The 15753-nt window shown below is 49.6% G+C and overlaps 1 protein-coding gene across 2 annotated transcripts in view; it reads left to right on the plus strand.

Annotated features, from left to right (window-relative positions):
• Nucleotides 1–4800: 4800 nt before the first annotated feature.
• Nucleotides 4801–15753, plus strand: part of GATAD2B (GATA zinc finger domain containing 2B) — an 82892-nt gene continuing 71939 nt past the window's right edge. The window contains exon 1 of one of the 2 annotated variants that reach the window (XM_077840951.1): nucleotides 4801–4895. The gene's annotated coding sequence lies outside the window, so the exon portion shown is untranslated. The remainder of the gene's footprint in view (nucleotides 4896–15753) is intronic. The other variant, XM_077840952.1, reaches the window with a different exon arrangement.

Consider the following 15753-nt stretch of genomic DNA (forward strand, 5'->3'; position numbering starts at 1 on the left):
CCCTCTGCATCTCCGGCCTCACAGCAGCCGCTCACAGAGGAGGTCTGTCCAGGAGGCCGGCATGAGCTAATCACTGCCGCCCTGGGCACCCCTAGGCACCCCCACTGGCAGCGACACACGGCCATGCCGTGGGGCAGGCTCCGTCCATCCGGCACTCGGGCTGCAGACGACGCACTGAGCAGCAGCGGGGCCGGGGGCTGCAAACAGAGCGGGTGCCCTGCCCGGGACCAGCCCAACCTGGCTCCTGCTGCCTTGCCATCCACAAGGCTGCCTTGTAGAGCAGCTGCCCATGGGCATCCCACCTGCAGTAAAGGGCAGGGCCACCTCCCTCTGGAGCCCATGTCCCGGCTGCGTGCGGCTCCGCCTGCCCCCAGGGCACATGTGGATTGTTAGCCTGAGCTTTGCCCCTAACATGACCCTCTGAGCATAGTGTGTCACCCACCCCCTTCCTGACCTCCACCCCCAATCAAGACTTTAAAAACACTCTGTGAGTAGAACAGAGCCCGTGTTTTTGTGTAGGCCCTACTAGTGTTTTGGGGCTGGTCTGCTGCCCGCCAAGGAGGGACGCACTGGGCCCAAGGGCCTCTGTGGTGCAGGGAGAGCTGAGTGGGGACCCACAGGCTCGGGGCCTGTCCCTAGGCCAATAAAACCTCCCCTCTGAGCGAGCCTCGTGCTAGGGGCGGGTGACGGCGGCGTGGCCCTGCAGGCTGGGGCCCTCTCATCCCAGCCGCCCGGAAGCCAAGGGCACCCGTGAGCAGAGTGCTCGCTCTCGTGCTGTATGGCTGCAGGGCATCTGCGCTTCAACCGGCTGCTGCCACCCCCCCACGCTTTGAAGGGGGACGAGCCGCCCCTGCAAAGCTCCAGCCGAAGCCGGGGGGGGAGCCACGACCGGCCCCCTCTGCTGTGAACTTTAAACCCTCTTGTTTGAGGAGCCAGCGAGACAGGGGCTGGCAAAGCCTCCCTGCTGTTGTGTGACCCCCCCAGCCTGCCTGGCCTCCGGGGCGTCTCCTCCCCAGACTGCCCCGAGCGAGCGCGCAGCCTGGCAGGAGATCAAACGCAGGGGGCCAAGATGAGAGCAATTCCCGGGGCTGTGACGTGCCGCCACCGGTCCCCGCGCCCGGAAACCAGACTCTCCGGCTTGGGAACTCCAGCCTCCCCCGGGACGCAGACGTTTCACGGCCGCTTCGCTTCAGCGCCCCACAAATAGCCTCGGGGGGGAAGCTATAGGTTACGGCTTGGGTTGTCGTCCCTGCCTGCTTATTGGCTGGGCCGTGTACAAGTTACGGGCCTGAGAGAGTCCTGGCCAATCGGAGAGCCCTGCATCTGCACCAGGGTGCTTGTCAATCACCTGCGGTTAGCCAATGAGGTGGGAGAGGTGCTAATAAACCATCGATCATGGACAAGGAAGGCTAGAGTGTTGGCTTGGCTCCATTTCTCTCCCTTGGCAGCCATCTTGAATTCTGGCATCAGGCTCCCAGGCCCGGGCCACATCGTTTTACGTTCAGAAGTTCGTTGGTTTTCTGTGACGCTATCTCCTGAGGCGTCTGCACGCAGAGGGCAAAGTTTGAGTCGTTCCCGGGGCCCAGCTTCTGGCATCCACGAGAGCTGTGCCACCCCCCCGAACTCGGCAGCGCACCCGGCCTCTGGCCCATCGGCTTGCGACGGGAAATTCCCTCTCACCAAAAGAATGGAAAAGGAGCTGCCCGTAATCGACAGCGGCCATGTCAAAGGAGAAAGGGGCCCGGCAGCGCCGTCACCAGCGCATCGCTGTGTGCATGGGGCGGACGCACCTGGGATCGCTGCTGCTAGCAGGGAGACCGATCAACCTGGAGCTGGCGTGACGTATGCGAAGCCAGCGGCCGACTCCCCCTGCTTCCAGCAGCGGCTAGGCGTACCGTTCTCCGGGTCCACGGAGCTGGAAGGGGGAATTCCGCTGAGCCACCGCGGTGATGTTTACACCCTGGTGCCGTTGTAACCAGGCAGAGTTGTGTCGCAGGCCTGGGCTGCGGTGCCGCGACCGAGCCTCTGGCACCAGGCGCTGTCCCAGCGGACGGAGAGAAGCCGACAGTCCTAGGGGGCGTCTTCACAGCACAGTTCGCGCAAACCACGAGTTCGGTGGATTTTTAAGCTGTCCCGGCAGGGTGGGTGGGCTGCTGCTCCACGACTGCCACGGCTGAAGTGAGGAACGCAGGAGGGGACTCGGTTTACCTCTGAGACAAGTAGAGACAGACAGACCGACGGGAGGGGGAGCTGCAAGGAAACAGTGAGGCAATATTGGCTGATGTTGCAGCCCAGCACGGTCACGCTGCGAGCAGGGCTGTACAGCATCCACGGAACAGTCACGTCACATCAAAGTGCCCTCAGGCAGCCATGGGACGTTGGTGCATTGAAAAACAGCAACGCAACATTGTGCCAAAATATCACTGTGCCCAGTGCGATGCCATGGGGCAGCAGGACACCTGGATTCTGTGGCACAGTGTGACACTGCTGGGAAGGAATTTCATTCCCTCGGGCTGCAGTGCAATGCACGGGGAAGACCATGGGTGGCGGGTACCATAGGCTGGGGGAGGCTGTGCCTCCCCAAACAGCCAGGCATGGCCCTGCCCACGCTCTGCTCCCAGGCCTCCTGCTTCCGCTCTGTGGCCTGGCTCCAGGGGCTGGGGCCACACTGCCCTCCCTCCCGGCGCTCCGGGGCTGGGGGTGCTAGCCTGGGGTGGGGGCCAGTGGCTGTGCGGGGGTGGTGGTGGATGAGGCAGAGCCTCGGGCAGAAGGGGTGGGGCTGGGGGCTAGGCTCCCCAAGCCGGCAGTTCATGTGCCACCCATGGGGAAGACCTTGTTTTAGGCTCCGGCTGTGCTGTGACCAGGGAGTGTTCTGATGTTCATAATTCTCATTGTTACCTGGTGCTTTGCTGACCTTTTGTTGTGAGCATGTAAAATCAACCATAGCGGGGCAGAGCGATGGGCCAGCTACCACCATCCTGTCTTCTGAGCATGGCCACTGCCAGGTGCTTCACAGGGAAGGACCAGAACAGGGCGATTATCGAGTGATCCATCCCCTGTTGTCCACTTCCAGCTTCTGGAGTTGGAAGTTTACGGACACCTGGAGCATGGGGTTGCGTCCCTGACTGCCTTGACTTACAGCCATTGATGGACGTATTCTCCATGACTTACCTGGTTCTTTGACAGTGCGTTGTAGCCACCTGTTGTGTCAGCTCTTGTACTCTGCCGTAAGTGCTACATGGCAGGGACCGTGGGTCTGCTCTGTGTGTGCATTACATCTGGCACCACGGGCCTCGATCCCTGCTGAGGGCCCCTAGGTGCTACCAAGTGCAAACAATGAATGTTAAAGGGGATAATTCACAATCTCACTGTCAGGCCTGGGGGAATCTGAAACGTTTTCCTCTGGAACAGCATCAAAGCATACGGCCTCCCTGTGCCTCTCTATGCCAGCTCCATGCCCCTGCATCCCCTGCGCACATTCCAAACACCTGCAGTGTGGCCCACTCCACATGTGGGTGCAGCCCATCCAAATGCCATGTGCCCCAGTGTTCCTCTACACCCCGCTACTTTTCCCCTTGGCTCCCAGAGCTGTGTGAGGGGCAGCCCCAAGAGTGCCCCCCCCAAACACTTGGGCCACCAGACCTCGGTAGCACTCCCCCCATCCTCTGCACCAACCTGACCCTGGCACCTAGTCACCCGTGCCATCCTGCCCCCCCACACCCCTCCCCCATCACCTGCGCCAATCTGCCCCACGCCGCGCCCCCATCACCCGTGCCATCCTTCCCCCCACACCCCTCCCCATCACCTGCGCCAACCTGCCCCACGCCCCGCCCCCATCACCCGCGCCATCCTTCCCCCCACACCCCTCCCCATCACCCGTGCCATCCTGCCCCCCCACACCCCTCCCCCATCACCTGCGCCAATCTGCCCCACGCCACGCCCCCATCACCCGTGCCATCCTTCCCCCCACACCCCTCCCCATCACCTGCGCCAACCTGCCCCATGCCCCGCCCCCATCACCCGCGCCATCCTGACCCCCCACCCCTCCCCCATCACCTGCGCTAACCTGCCCCACGCCACGCCCCCATCACCCGCGCCATCCTGACCCCCCCACCCCTCCCCCATCACCCGTGCCATCCTGACCCCCCACCCCTCCCCCATCACCTGCGCCATCCTGACCCCCCCACCCCTCCCCCATCACCCGTGCCATCCTGACCCCCCACCCCTCCCCCATCACCTGCGCCAACCAGACCCACGTCGGGGTCCTGGCGTCGCCAGGAATTGACAATAGGGGCCTGTGATGAACCCTCCAGGAATACGTCCCACCAGACTGGGCACCCCTCTCCTGGCGCCCCCGGCCTGGCCTGGGTGCCCAGCACCCACTCTGGGGATGGGGCCTTAGCTGGGTGTCCCTCCCGGGGGGGATTAAAGGGAGAAAGATAATTGGGGTAACCGAGGTACGGTGGCCGCCGTCGCCCAAAACGCCCGAGAAGGGCCAAATTTGCTTTTTGCCCGCCGACATATAATAGGGCTGCAGGGTACCCGGATGTCCAGGCTAAGAGACCCGTTAAAGGCGCCCCACGGGGCGCTTTTGCCGCCTCCCAGTGGTCGCGGTCTACGCCAATCAACGGTGCCATCAGCCAGTGGGAGCTACAGGGCGGGCGTCGGGGTGTAGTCTCCACTTCGATTGGTCTAGGCTTCCGTCGGTCTGTCGTCTCGACCAACAGGCGTCGTTGCTCAGGTCGGGAGGCGGAGCCGGTGCTGCGGAGCCGCGGCCCAATCAGCATCATTGTTTGTGGTGGTGCCGGCTGCCGCTGGTGTCTGCGGCGCAGCGTCTGCTCCGCCCGCCCGGCCCGGCCTGAGGGGAGCGAGCGGGGCCGCCGCTGCCGGCCGAGGTGAGCGGGGCCGGGAGCGGGGCCGGCTCGGGGGAGCGGGCGGCCCGGCCCGGCCCGGCCCGGCGGGACTGGCCGGGGGGCGGTTAGGCCGGGCCTGGGGGGAGGGGCAGATGCTGGATTCGGAAAGGGGGGGCGGGGGCCGCCTCATGCTGAGGGGGCGCCCAGCCCCCCCCTCGGGGGAGGAACGGCCCGGCCCGGCTCGGCTCGGCCCCCTGGGGAACAGTGACTGGGCTGGGTGAGGAATGGAGCGGGAACATCCCCCCCCCCCGCCTCCATTCCGCCCCTCGCACCCCTGGACGGGCCGCGGGATCCCCTCCCCCACAGCGCGCTGATTGCGAGGCGGGCCGGGCCGGGCCGGTCCCCCCTTTCTGTGCTGTTGCCATGGCGCCTCCCCAGTGGGGTGCGGGGGTGAGAGCCGGTCGCTTCCCCTCTCCTAGGAAAGCTGGTTGTCCTTGCTCACCGGGGCAGGGGGACATGGCGAGGGGAGGGGGAGACTGCTGTGGGTGGGGGCGGGGGGTGCTCGTTCTCCTTTGCCTCCTGCTGCCCCGTTCAGGGGGTCTCAGGGAACAGTCCTCATTTTTCTCTTCCTCCCATTGCGTTTCCTTTGGGCTTTCCGCTACTCTCCTGTGTCTGTACGTGGAGTGTCTCTTGAAATCCACCCCCTCCTTGGAAATCTAGGTTCTCTTGCCTGACAGTTTCACCATCCTTGCCCTTTCACCATCCTCGTGCTGGTTCCCCACATTGGAAGTGGGAAGGGAGAAGGCAATGTGCCAAGAACACCTCCACACACATGCTTTCATGCGGTGCATTGAACAGAGAGCCCAGTAATTGCCTTTTCTCCTCCTCTGCCCAGGTACTGCTGCCTCCCCTGTGGGTGGTCTGAGCAGTAATGTCCATGTCCATGTTTCCTGTTTGGGGTGGGGGAAGCTGCGCAACAGAGAGGGTGCACTGAGCTCTTGGCTTCATAGGCCTTCTCAGTCTAGATTTTAGAAAGCCCTGGAAGACTCTCCCTTCCCAAGAAATTCTCATCCTGGGCTTTGGAAATTTGTGTGGTGATGGTACAGCTCCTCACCCGATTCCCTAGGAGAGGACATTTTATTTGCAAGCAGTTTAAACCACACTGTCGTCCTTCCTGTGCACCCAATCTAAAACTTCAAGTCTTGGTTTTGAGGCTTTGAGCAGTGGAGGTGGTGGTGTTGTGGGGAGGGGGAATTTAGAAGAAAACGGGGGAGCAAGAGGCATCGTACAAATGCTGGCTTAGTGTTCTGCAGTTTTGCATTCTACTTGCTTTGCATACCCCCAAAAGGGAATTTTTAGAGCCATGCTTGGATACTGACAGGCTGGGGGTGGAGTGGGGCGTTGGGGTGGGTGGGTGACTGTGCCCTGGTTGAAGATGATGTGGGAGGTTGACTCTTATTTTGCAGCAGTTCTGGAGGGTGGCTGCAACAAACAAGCATTTAGGGAATACAGTGATTTTTAAGGATCATACATGACTGATTGCAGGCAAATGAGTCTATTCTGTCCTCTAACTGTGCATGGAATAAAGGACTGACGGAGCTTTTTATTAGTCTAGGTGCTTTGGGAAGACTCCCCTCCCCTGGAAACCCTATTTATCCAAGACAGTTCTGCCTTCTATGTTCTGCTCAAGTGAATAGCGTGTTTTGTTTTAAATGGACCGTGTCCTCTGTCATTAGTGACCAAGAGTATTTCAGTTCGAGAATCTTCCAGTAGGTTTTGGTGTTGATTGATAGACTACTTGAGCTTCTTTTAGCCAGGTGGTAAAGGGTGCTGCATGTACCATAGAAACAAAGGTGTTTGGGCTCTATCCACCCTCAGGTCAAAACCATAGTGAAAACATATGTAAACGTGGTTGTAGCACGTTGCACCTAGCACAGCTGAGATCCTGACCTGGACAGCTGTGTAAAGGAAACCCTTGTGTGTATGAGCTTTGATGTAGGCACGTGTTTGGGGTTGATTGCATCCTTGGTCTCCTGGCTGGCTGAGAGGTATCAGAAAATGGAGGCCCTAGGTGCTCAGAAGGTCTCTTTGGACTGATGATCTGGTTTCTGACTAGCTAAGGCCTGCAAAACCAGGTGGAACCTCTGCCTCTCTGCTTTCCTGATCACATGGTTGTGTGAAACTGAATGTGACATGCAGCTGACAGGGAGCATCCATCTTTGTGGTACTGTGGTTTGCCTTTACCTAGCATGGTCTGACTTCCTGTTTAGCTGTCTAAATGGTATCTGTGAATTCTGATATTTCACTTGGAACAACTATTGTTTTTTTGTTAGGCTCCTCAAACAAAAGAGCTGTGGCTCTTCATGTCTCCACTTAAACACTGTTAGGAGCAGCAGGAGGATACATGATTAAAAGAACAAATTAAATTTAGGTGCTGTTAGAAGTGTCTTGTCTGCCTTTTTATATCTATGCCAATGTCCTCTTCTGGAGAGGAGACATGGTGCTTGAGAAGAGCTATTTAGAAAATGCACAGGGTTAAGGAAGTGTATTTTCTGGATGCAGTCTCTTGATTTCTTTAATCTGCTTTGCAGTTTAAAAAACTAACGTTTTTTAGAATAAACCTTACCCCTCGCATTGTTTACGGTTCCTTTTGTTTTTCCTCATTTACTAACTGGGTGAGGCAGTGTTTACAGCTAGGATAAGACTTTGAACATGTTTCTTTTTAGAAGCCCAGTTTAGGAGAAATGCAAACCTTTGTCTAGCAAGTAGCCCCTCTGCTCCCCAGCTGGTGGGAAAAGAACCCTGTTGTGTTGCATCCTGACTGAAGGAAAATGAACTTTGGGCCAGCCTAAGCCATGAGGCTCACTGCCACTGGAAGAAGAGAAATGTTTAAATTGTAACCACTGTCAAAATGTCTTTTTTGTTTTAAAAGTTCATGCTTCGAACAGCCTGGCAGAGGATGGACTCTTTCATATATTAATAAAAAAGACCATTGGTTCAAAAAGTACTGTTCTACTTTAGGAGTTGCAAGGTGCCATTGAAAGCTGCTCTTATCTAATAAGTATTGAACTTGAAGCTATGCATCATGTTCATATTGAGGCACAACAGCAAAATGTTTCTGTTGAAGGGGGGAAAAAAACCAATCCCTGGCTATAAATCTAATCCTAGTGTAAAGCTATCCACCTCTTGCTCACAAAAATTCAACCTATCAGACAATGCCACATGCAGTTGCAGTTTTATAGCATTGGATAAACCCACTCTAAGATGCATAAGAAACTTTTGCACATAACTGCAGTACGTTTTCTTGTGTCGAAACTTTGCTGGTACTTCTGTATGTGCACGTGGAGAGCGTGTGTTCTATTGTCTCCTTTTAATATAACTCTCGGAACACTTCCAGCAATCTCCCTGTAAAAGGGACAGATTCCTGGTTACATCCAAAACAATAAAAGAAACAATCCTACTTTTGCAAAAAGAAAAGGAGTACTTGTGGCACCTTAGAGACTAACCAATTTATTTGAGCATATTGAGCATAGCCTCTAAGGTGCCACAAGTACTCCTTTTCTTTTTGCAAAGACAGACTAACACGGCTGTTACTCTGAATCCTACTCTTGTATGTTTGGTCCTTTACCTCAGGCTAGTGCAGAGATGCCCAATGTAAGAGTGCTGGCATTTCATTTTGAATAATTTCTCTTGAATATATATTGCATACTGTATCTGCATGGTGTAGCCTTTTTAAACATGTAGGATGATGATTGCCATTCTACAAATGTTCTTAGTTTACATCTGATCAGTGTGATATACCAAACAATGACTCTCAGAAAATAAAATGTTGTTGTATTCTTTCCCATATTTCTTGCATTCGCTATTATCCGTGTAACTGTAAGTTGTTACTCCTAATCAGTTTTAAACATCAGCATAATAGTTGGGGATAATTTGGCAATTTAAAAAAAAACTTGATGAATTTGTTCCTTGCCACCACCCACTAAACCTTTTATTGTTTAACAAGTGTTAGATGAGGCAGTCAGAGAGTCAATTTCTGTAACACTGGAATAATGGGGTAGCTCTCTATGGCTGTTTCTATACTGACTCTGTTCTGAGATTGTCTCACTATGGCTAGTGCCAAAGCAGTTAGGAGATGGCAATGGTCACCTGGAACCATTTTAACCACTGTGTTGCCTGAACCTGTTGAAAGGAGTTCTGCAAGGAACAGGAGTGAAAATGCATGGAGCTGTGCTGGTGTTGGCAACAATCACATGTTTTCCAGGAGGGGAAAAAGGCCTAAATATTGTGAAAGAGCAGCCAGTCTTGGCATAATTTGTGCCTGCTTGAAGAGGTGGAGTTGCCATGCTTATCTGAGTAGTGGGGGGAAAAAAAATTTTTTTTGTAAACCTTAAGGAACATCATTATTTTGAAAATGACATCTTAAAGCCCTTGTACAGTGTGTAGAGTCTGAAATATTTCAGTTCCTAAATCAGTATAATGTAAGAATCCGACGGCATGCAGTAGGAGTGTTCTCAATTCATCTAAACTTGTGCAGTGTGTTCCAGTGCTATTGGGGTGGACTGCCATATTTTTACAGTGACAACACTATTTCCGGAGCAGTGATGTCTCTACAGGAAAGTTGTTTTTACTGCTGCTGGCCTGGGCTTCTCTCTTCTTTCTCTCCCTGAGTGTCTGGTGTAATTGAACTCCTGCCCCACCTTCTTTCTTTTGACACAGTGGAAGCAGGAGAGTTAAGGTTTCAACTCTCAGTGAATCTGGGCCAGGAGCAACAAAAACTTCATTTCCGGAGAGATGCTGGTGGCCCAGTGAGACAGCAAATCTTTCAGCCTCCATTCCATCTCTTGCACAGAAGATAGAAAATCTTTAGGGATGTGGAATTGGAATGTATGTTTTTCTTATGCTGTGGAGATTAATGAATATAATGTTTAGCTAACCTAAAACAGAGCTGTGTACCTCATGGTAGTTCTGGTGCTTTCTAGTTATTTAAAAATAACCCAGGGCAATGCTAATTTCCCCCCCAGCATTCCAAACTTAATAGAACATACCCAAAGGTGTTACTTGTGTGGTGAATGCATGAGCTGGGAAGTGTGTTTTTAACACTCCTTGGAAGTGTGGGCTTCAAACACTGCTGTATTATAAGTACCGTGGATTTGGCTTTAACAAATACAGTACTTTCCTCTGTTAATGAGGCAGGGGATACAGGTTGTATTGACATTGTCATGTTGTGTATGTCTAGGCCGCAGTCCTGTGTACCACTTTACTCACATAAGCAGGTCTATTAACTTCAATGAGACTGTTTACATTAGTAAATAGTAAAGTTGTGTGTGTTGTAAGGGCAGGATCTTCAGTGTGATGTGGATGCCTATGAGGTTATTGAGAGGAGGAGGGAGGGCCGCTTACAGTTGTGATGCTGGAAGGTTCAGTAAGAACCTTTGCTGCAGACTTGGTGTCTTCCTCATGTAGTAAATAACTCCTTTGAAGGCACTCTTTGTCCTGTGCCATCTACAGCTTCTCATCCGAAAGCATCTGTATAGACATGGGGATCAGTACACCAGTGCCATTCTGTCCTCTCCATGGTTTGTTCTCCGCTAAGCCCAGCCAGGTCATGCCCTCGTGTCCAGTTTCCTGACATCTAGTTGGTGGTCGTCTTCTAGGTCTGACTGACCTTGGTCGAGTTTGCATTATTTTCTTGGGCATCCTGTCATCTGTTTGTCTTCTACAGCGTCACCACCGTCATAATCTCTTCTGATGGCAGCCAATCCTGTACCCTGACTTCACAGCCTACTTTCATTTCCACTTATTTCTCCTTTATACCTGCTGTCTTCAGAAGGGCTCTCATTTCTACTGCTTCCAGCCTTCCGGGGACTGTTTCATATAAGGCAGCTGCTTCCAGACCTTAGGGTTTGAACTGTGACGTATGAAAGCTTGTCTCCTCCGCCGGCAGAAGTTGGTCCAATTAAAAACTGCTACCTCACTCCCCTTGTCTCACTCATCTCGTGGGACCAATAGGGCTACAAAAGTGCAAACCTTAAAATCTAGTCAGCTTAAAACAAGGGAGCATTAAACTAGCTACTCACAAAGCAGTATCCAGAATATGGCTGAAATCTTCCTGAATAAGAGTAAAAATCAGCATTTGGAAATTCAAGCCCATTTAAATGTAAGGGTGCTAAAAGAATTGTTTACAAAGCTTCTGTCTAAAATTAGAATGAAGCATTGTTTAGAACTGCAGAGGAATCTAAAGAACCTTAGGGGCCTTTAGCAACTTGAGAGTCAATATGACCATTGACTATCAATCATAAGGTCGGGTCTAGAATGTCTGGGTAGCCCCATCCATTTTGCTTTATTTTTCATTTTTCATTAACATTCAGTGTTGGCTGGTATGTTTCAGTTAGGTGGTGGCTAAATGGTTTAGTAGTTTGTGTAAAATGTTGGATCCTCTCTACTTACCTCATTTGTGGGAGCTGGCCCAGTTTTGGGGATAAACCTTATTAAATGACTTGAGAAAGCAATCCTGGTCCAATACTAACAATACAGTAGTCCTCATTTACAGTGTCCATGGGACCTGTCTCATTCCTCAAAGTTGAAGTATCTTGCAGGATGACTGAAAGAGTCACAAGGGGGGAAAAATACATTAAAAGAACATCGGGGCTGCAACAGAAAATGAAACCAAAGGAATTCTCGGTTAGGGACGAAATGAGCCGTATCTCCACCAGTACTCAGCCCACAGGGAGCGCTAAGGAAGGAGTGGAAGATGCCCCATTGCGTGCAGAGGTATTGGAGGAGATGTGGTAGATTTCATCCTTAACTATACGTTTCCTTGCTTTGGTTGGTTTTCATCACAGCAGTTGGTATGGTCCTGGCAGTTCCTTTCCTATGTAAAGTTTTCATGCCTTTTTTAAAAAAAAGGCAAACGTCATTCTGTTCAATATGTAAACGTACTGTACATAGGTGGCGTGTGGTGGTGGTGTGTGATTTCTCTGAGCAGCATGCTTACTGTCAGAGCTACGTGTCAATAACTGGGCCAGTAGCTATGTTAAAACAGCTGAGAGCCATTGTGGACATGTCCTGTTCTGAACATCTTTAGAAACAAATGTTCAGGGTTTCAAGCAACTACCTCTGTAATGCATGCATCCTGTAAGAATGTAATGGGTAGTCCAATGGTGATAGAAAGGAGACTGTGTGTAGAAGTAATATGAAGGGTACTGGGGGAATTTTTAAAATGTATTAAATGGTGATCAACCAATACTCTGTTTTGTGTGGTATGCACTCCCCTTTCTGCTCCTGAGGAGAGAGGCAGTTCCATTCTCTGTCCCCAAACTTATTTCTTCTGGGTTTAGACTTCTGAACTCTGTGCAGTTAAAGGGCCCCATCATTATGGTACCAAGGGACCAGACTTGCGGTAACTAATATAGGCTAGAATTTGTATTACTAAATGAATTTTGTGAACACAGTTAACTCTCAAATGGCCATGTTGAGATTCTATAACAAACCTCAGGAATGATGTAATTCCAAAATATAGAGCAAAATACAGATCAGCACAGAATGGCAAAGCCCACCCTTTCAGGAGTGAATGCCTTTAAGTAGAGGGTGCTTCGGCAGAGCCATGCTGCAGAGACCTAGACCTTGGAGATGGCTCCGTCTGGGTGCTAGATCAGGTCTCATCCACAGCACCCTATATGTTGTAGGTGAGTGAGATATGCCTGTGGCCATCATATCATGACCTCTGTCTCCTTAGGCCTTATCGAGAGAATGGAAAGGCCTCATTCGTTCTGGCAGAACATGCCCAACCAGAGTCTTGTCTGCCATTCAGGAAAATGAGAACTACCCATTATTCCTCATTCGCCTTCTCATCTCTGGGTTCTGATTGTTATGTCATATTAAATATTTAATAATTAGACAAAAGCCCCTACATTTTTCAGTATGTGTAGATAAAGCATGAAATAGTGCATTTTGTCAAAGTTAATCTGTGCTGTTTTTATTCAGATATTGAGGTGTATCAAAGCCAGAAGTAAAAGCCAATAATATTATGAAATAACTGACTGAGGTTTTTAAGAGACAGAGCCAGTCTAAAAATTCTACATCTGTCTGAAAAGTCTCTCTACACCTGTTAAAAGGAGGAGCCAAAATTACTGTATCTAAAAGAGATTGGAGAGGCCTGGAATACTTTTTTTCAGTTTGTATATGGTTGGCTTCAGTGTTTCCCCTGTTGTAGTCAGTTGGTCAGTTTCCTGCTGCTTGTCTGGGTCTTAAGCACAGCCAGCCACAATAGAGGAGAGGGACGCTTGTTTATATTAACTGTGAGAAGCTCACAGTTGGCCTGAAGACTTTGGGGTAGGTGTAATATCTGAAACTATTTTAAACTTTAAAATGGATGATGTCCTCTCCTTTAATCCAAAGAGCCTACACATTTTAGGCCCTGCTACCACATTCTGATCCATGTAGGCCTGCGCTCATGTGGAGTCCAGTTGAACTCACTGGGTCTCCATGTGGATGCAGGGATCTGAGGCCTCGCATTTCATGAGACGATCTCACTGTTGCAGTGTCATAAGTGAGCCCATAGCAACAAAAATGTAAAAGTCACTGAAATTTATTGCACTATCTTTATTTCCAAAGAGGAGAGACTGCAAGTTGACAATAGGAAGGGAATAGAAAAGCCCTCTCTCCATGCTGCCTGTCTCGGGTGATGGCTCCCTCCATCCAACTATTAGCCTTTTGGAGTGCTGAAGAGCATGAAGGGGGGAAGGGTATATGTGACCTTCCAAAGAGAGAGAACAGAATTAATCAACAAGCAAACCTTCTAATTTCAGCTTTAGTCTCTCAACTCCTTTGGACTGGCAGGTGGCAGAATGTTTGAGCTGTAAAGTCTGTTCTCAAATGGATATGCTAGCCTGTGGAGACAGACCCAAATGTGTCTGAATCCCAGTTGGCCCAAGTCTGGGGTGACACGGAAGCTTTGAAATTCCTTGTAATTCTTTATTTTAGGGTGGGAGCAGATAGGAGCATCTGCCCTTTTTCCCAACAGACGAATCCTAAGAAATGGATGATTAGACTAAGACTCCAAACGGGATGGATTTGATTTTTCATAGATACTAGATACTAAGGTCAGAAGGGACCATTATGATCATTTAGTCTGACCTCCTGCACAACACAGGCCACATAATCTCACCCACCCACTCCTGCTCAGGAAGACTCAGTTTAATCGTGGATTTCTACATAAAAGGGCATTCTCATTGGTTGTTATAACCTTAATACATATTCTTCACAACTCCAGAGAGAGAGGTAGGTTTCATTTTTACAAGGTACACACTATACATTTTTAAAGTGACTTTTATTTTGAAAACTCTTCAGGTTAGTTTTACAGCTATATCAGAAAATGAATGGTTAATTCATTTACCAAAGGTAATTGAAGAGATATTTATGAAGTCATTGGGAGATGAACTATTTCCAATTCAACAGGTTAATCATTAATATTTGGAGGATTTTCTTGCCATGCTGTATTAGGAGGAGAACATCACCAGACAGTTAAATTGTTTTATTTAACAAACAACGTTATGTATTCTGTTTTTTTCTTCAACAGCAAACATATAAAATTTTAACAAAACAAGCATGAATTTTTTAATTTAAAAATTCACTTTTTAAAAATTAGGGTTTTTTTGTTAAAATTGTTTTTTAGAAAACGAAATTTTTTTTTAGGAAAACAAAAATTAAATCAACTGTCAGCTAGGTCGACATGAGAAACTTAAAATATTGACTTCTGCACTCTAACTCAGTCCTCTTCACCTTCATTTTCCTGTTTGTTCATAATCTGGAAAAGAAAAACAAGATTTCCTGCTTTTTCAGGTCCCAAACAATTTCTCAATTTGGAATGGATTAGTCCAAAGGAAGAAAATATTCTTTCTACACCAGCAGAAGAAGCTACTGCTGTTAAAAGTGAGATTATCACTTTAACAGACTCTGAATCCAAGTGTTTAAGTGACTTGCACCAGTTCACTGGTGTGACTTTCTTTAAAACATCAGCAAACATATGATTCTTGAATGGTACTTATTCCCAAACAAATGACAGGTTTCAGAGTAGCAACCGTGTTAGTCTGTATTCGCAAAAAGAAAAGGAGTACTCGTGGCACCTTAGAGACTAACAAATAAATTTGTTAGTCTCTAAGGTGCCACGAGTACTCCTTTTCTTTATTCCCAAATTGGGTCTCTTTTACGGCCTGCTGCCATTATAGGTTTTCCCTTCTAGTGAGAGAATGGTACGGTAGATCTCAAATTAATGGAGGCTACACAGACCTCAATACTTCTGGAACCTGCTGCTCAAGCAGTTTCACTTTTGTTTCTACTGCCTGTCCCTCTCTTTTCACATTTATCTCCAGACTTCTTCTCCTTGTCCAGATCGATGCCGCCCCCAACAGTCTTCTATTCATTGAACTTTTTGAAACTTTACACTTTTAGAGAGAGGTAAGGGATTGACTCTGTGTACACATTTGCAGAGGGACAATAGGGTTGAGGTCTTATTTCTCACCTCTCTATATTTATTTAAAAACATTTTTGCTGTTAACAAGTATGTTACCTCTGGAGACACAAATCCACAGTTTGAGAACTGCAAAACGAAGCATCTCTGATGGTATCTTCTAGACTGAGCACTGAGTCCCATTGGGTAGAGAGAAGGATTAACCTAAATCTATACAGAAGCCCCTGGAACCCCATGAGATTGGGTCCCTAATCCATGAACTACTGGAACTCATTTACAAAACTTGTCTTAAACATTACATTAATATATTGTTTCATACTATAGAATTAGAATTGATAATCCCTATTCCATGATGAGATCTTTCAGCTATAATGTATCTTTATCTTTAGACAGATTTTTTCCTCAAAGCCTTTTATCAAAAAAATCCGA

This window comes from Eretmochelys imbricata, chromosome 24 (assembly GCF_965152235.1).
Source record: "Eretmochelys imbricata isolate rEreImb1 chromosome 24, rEreImb1.hap1, whole genome shotgun sequence".
In the NCBI taxonomy this organism is placed as follows: Eukaryota; Metazoa; Chordata; order Testudines; family Cheloniidae; genus Eretmochelys; species Eretmochelys imbricata.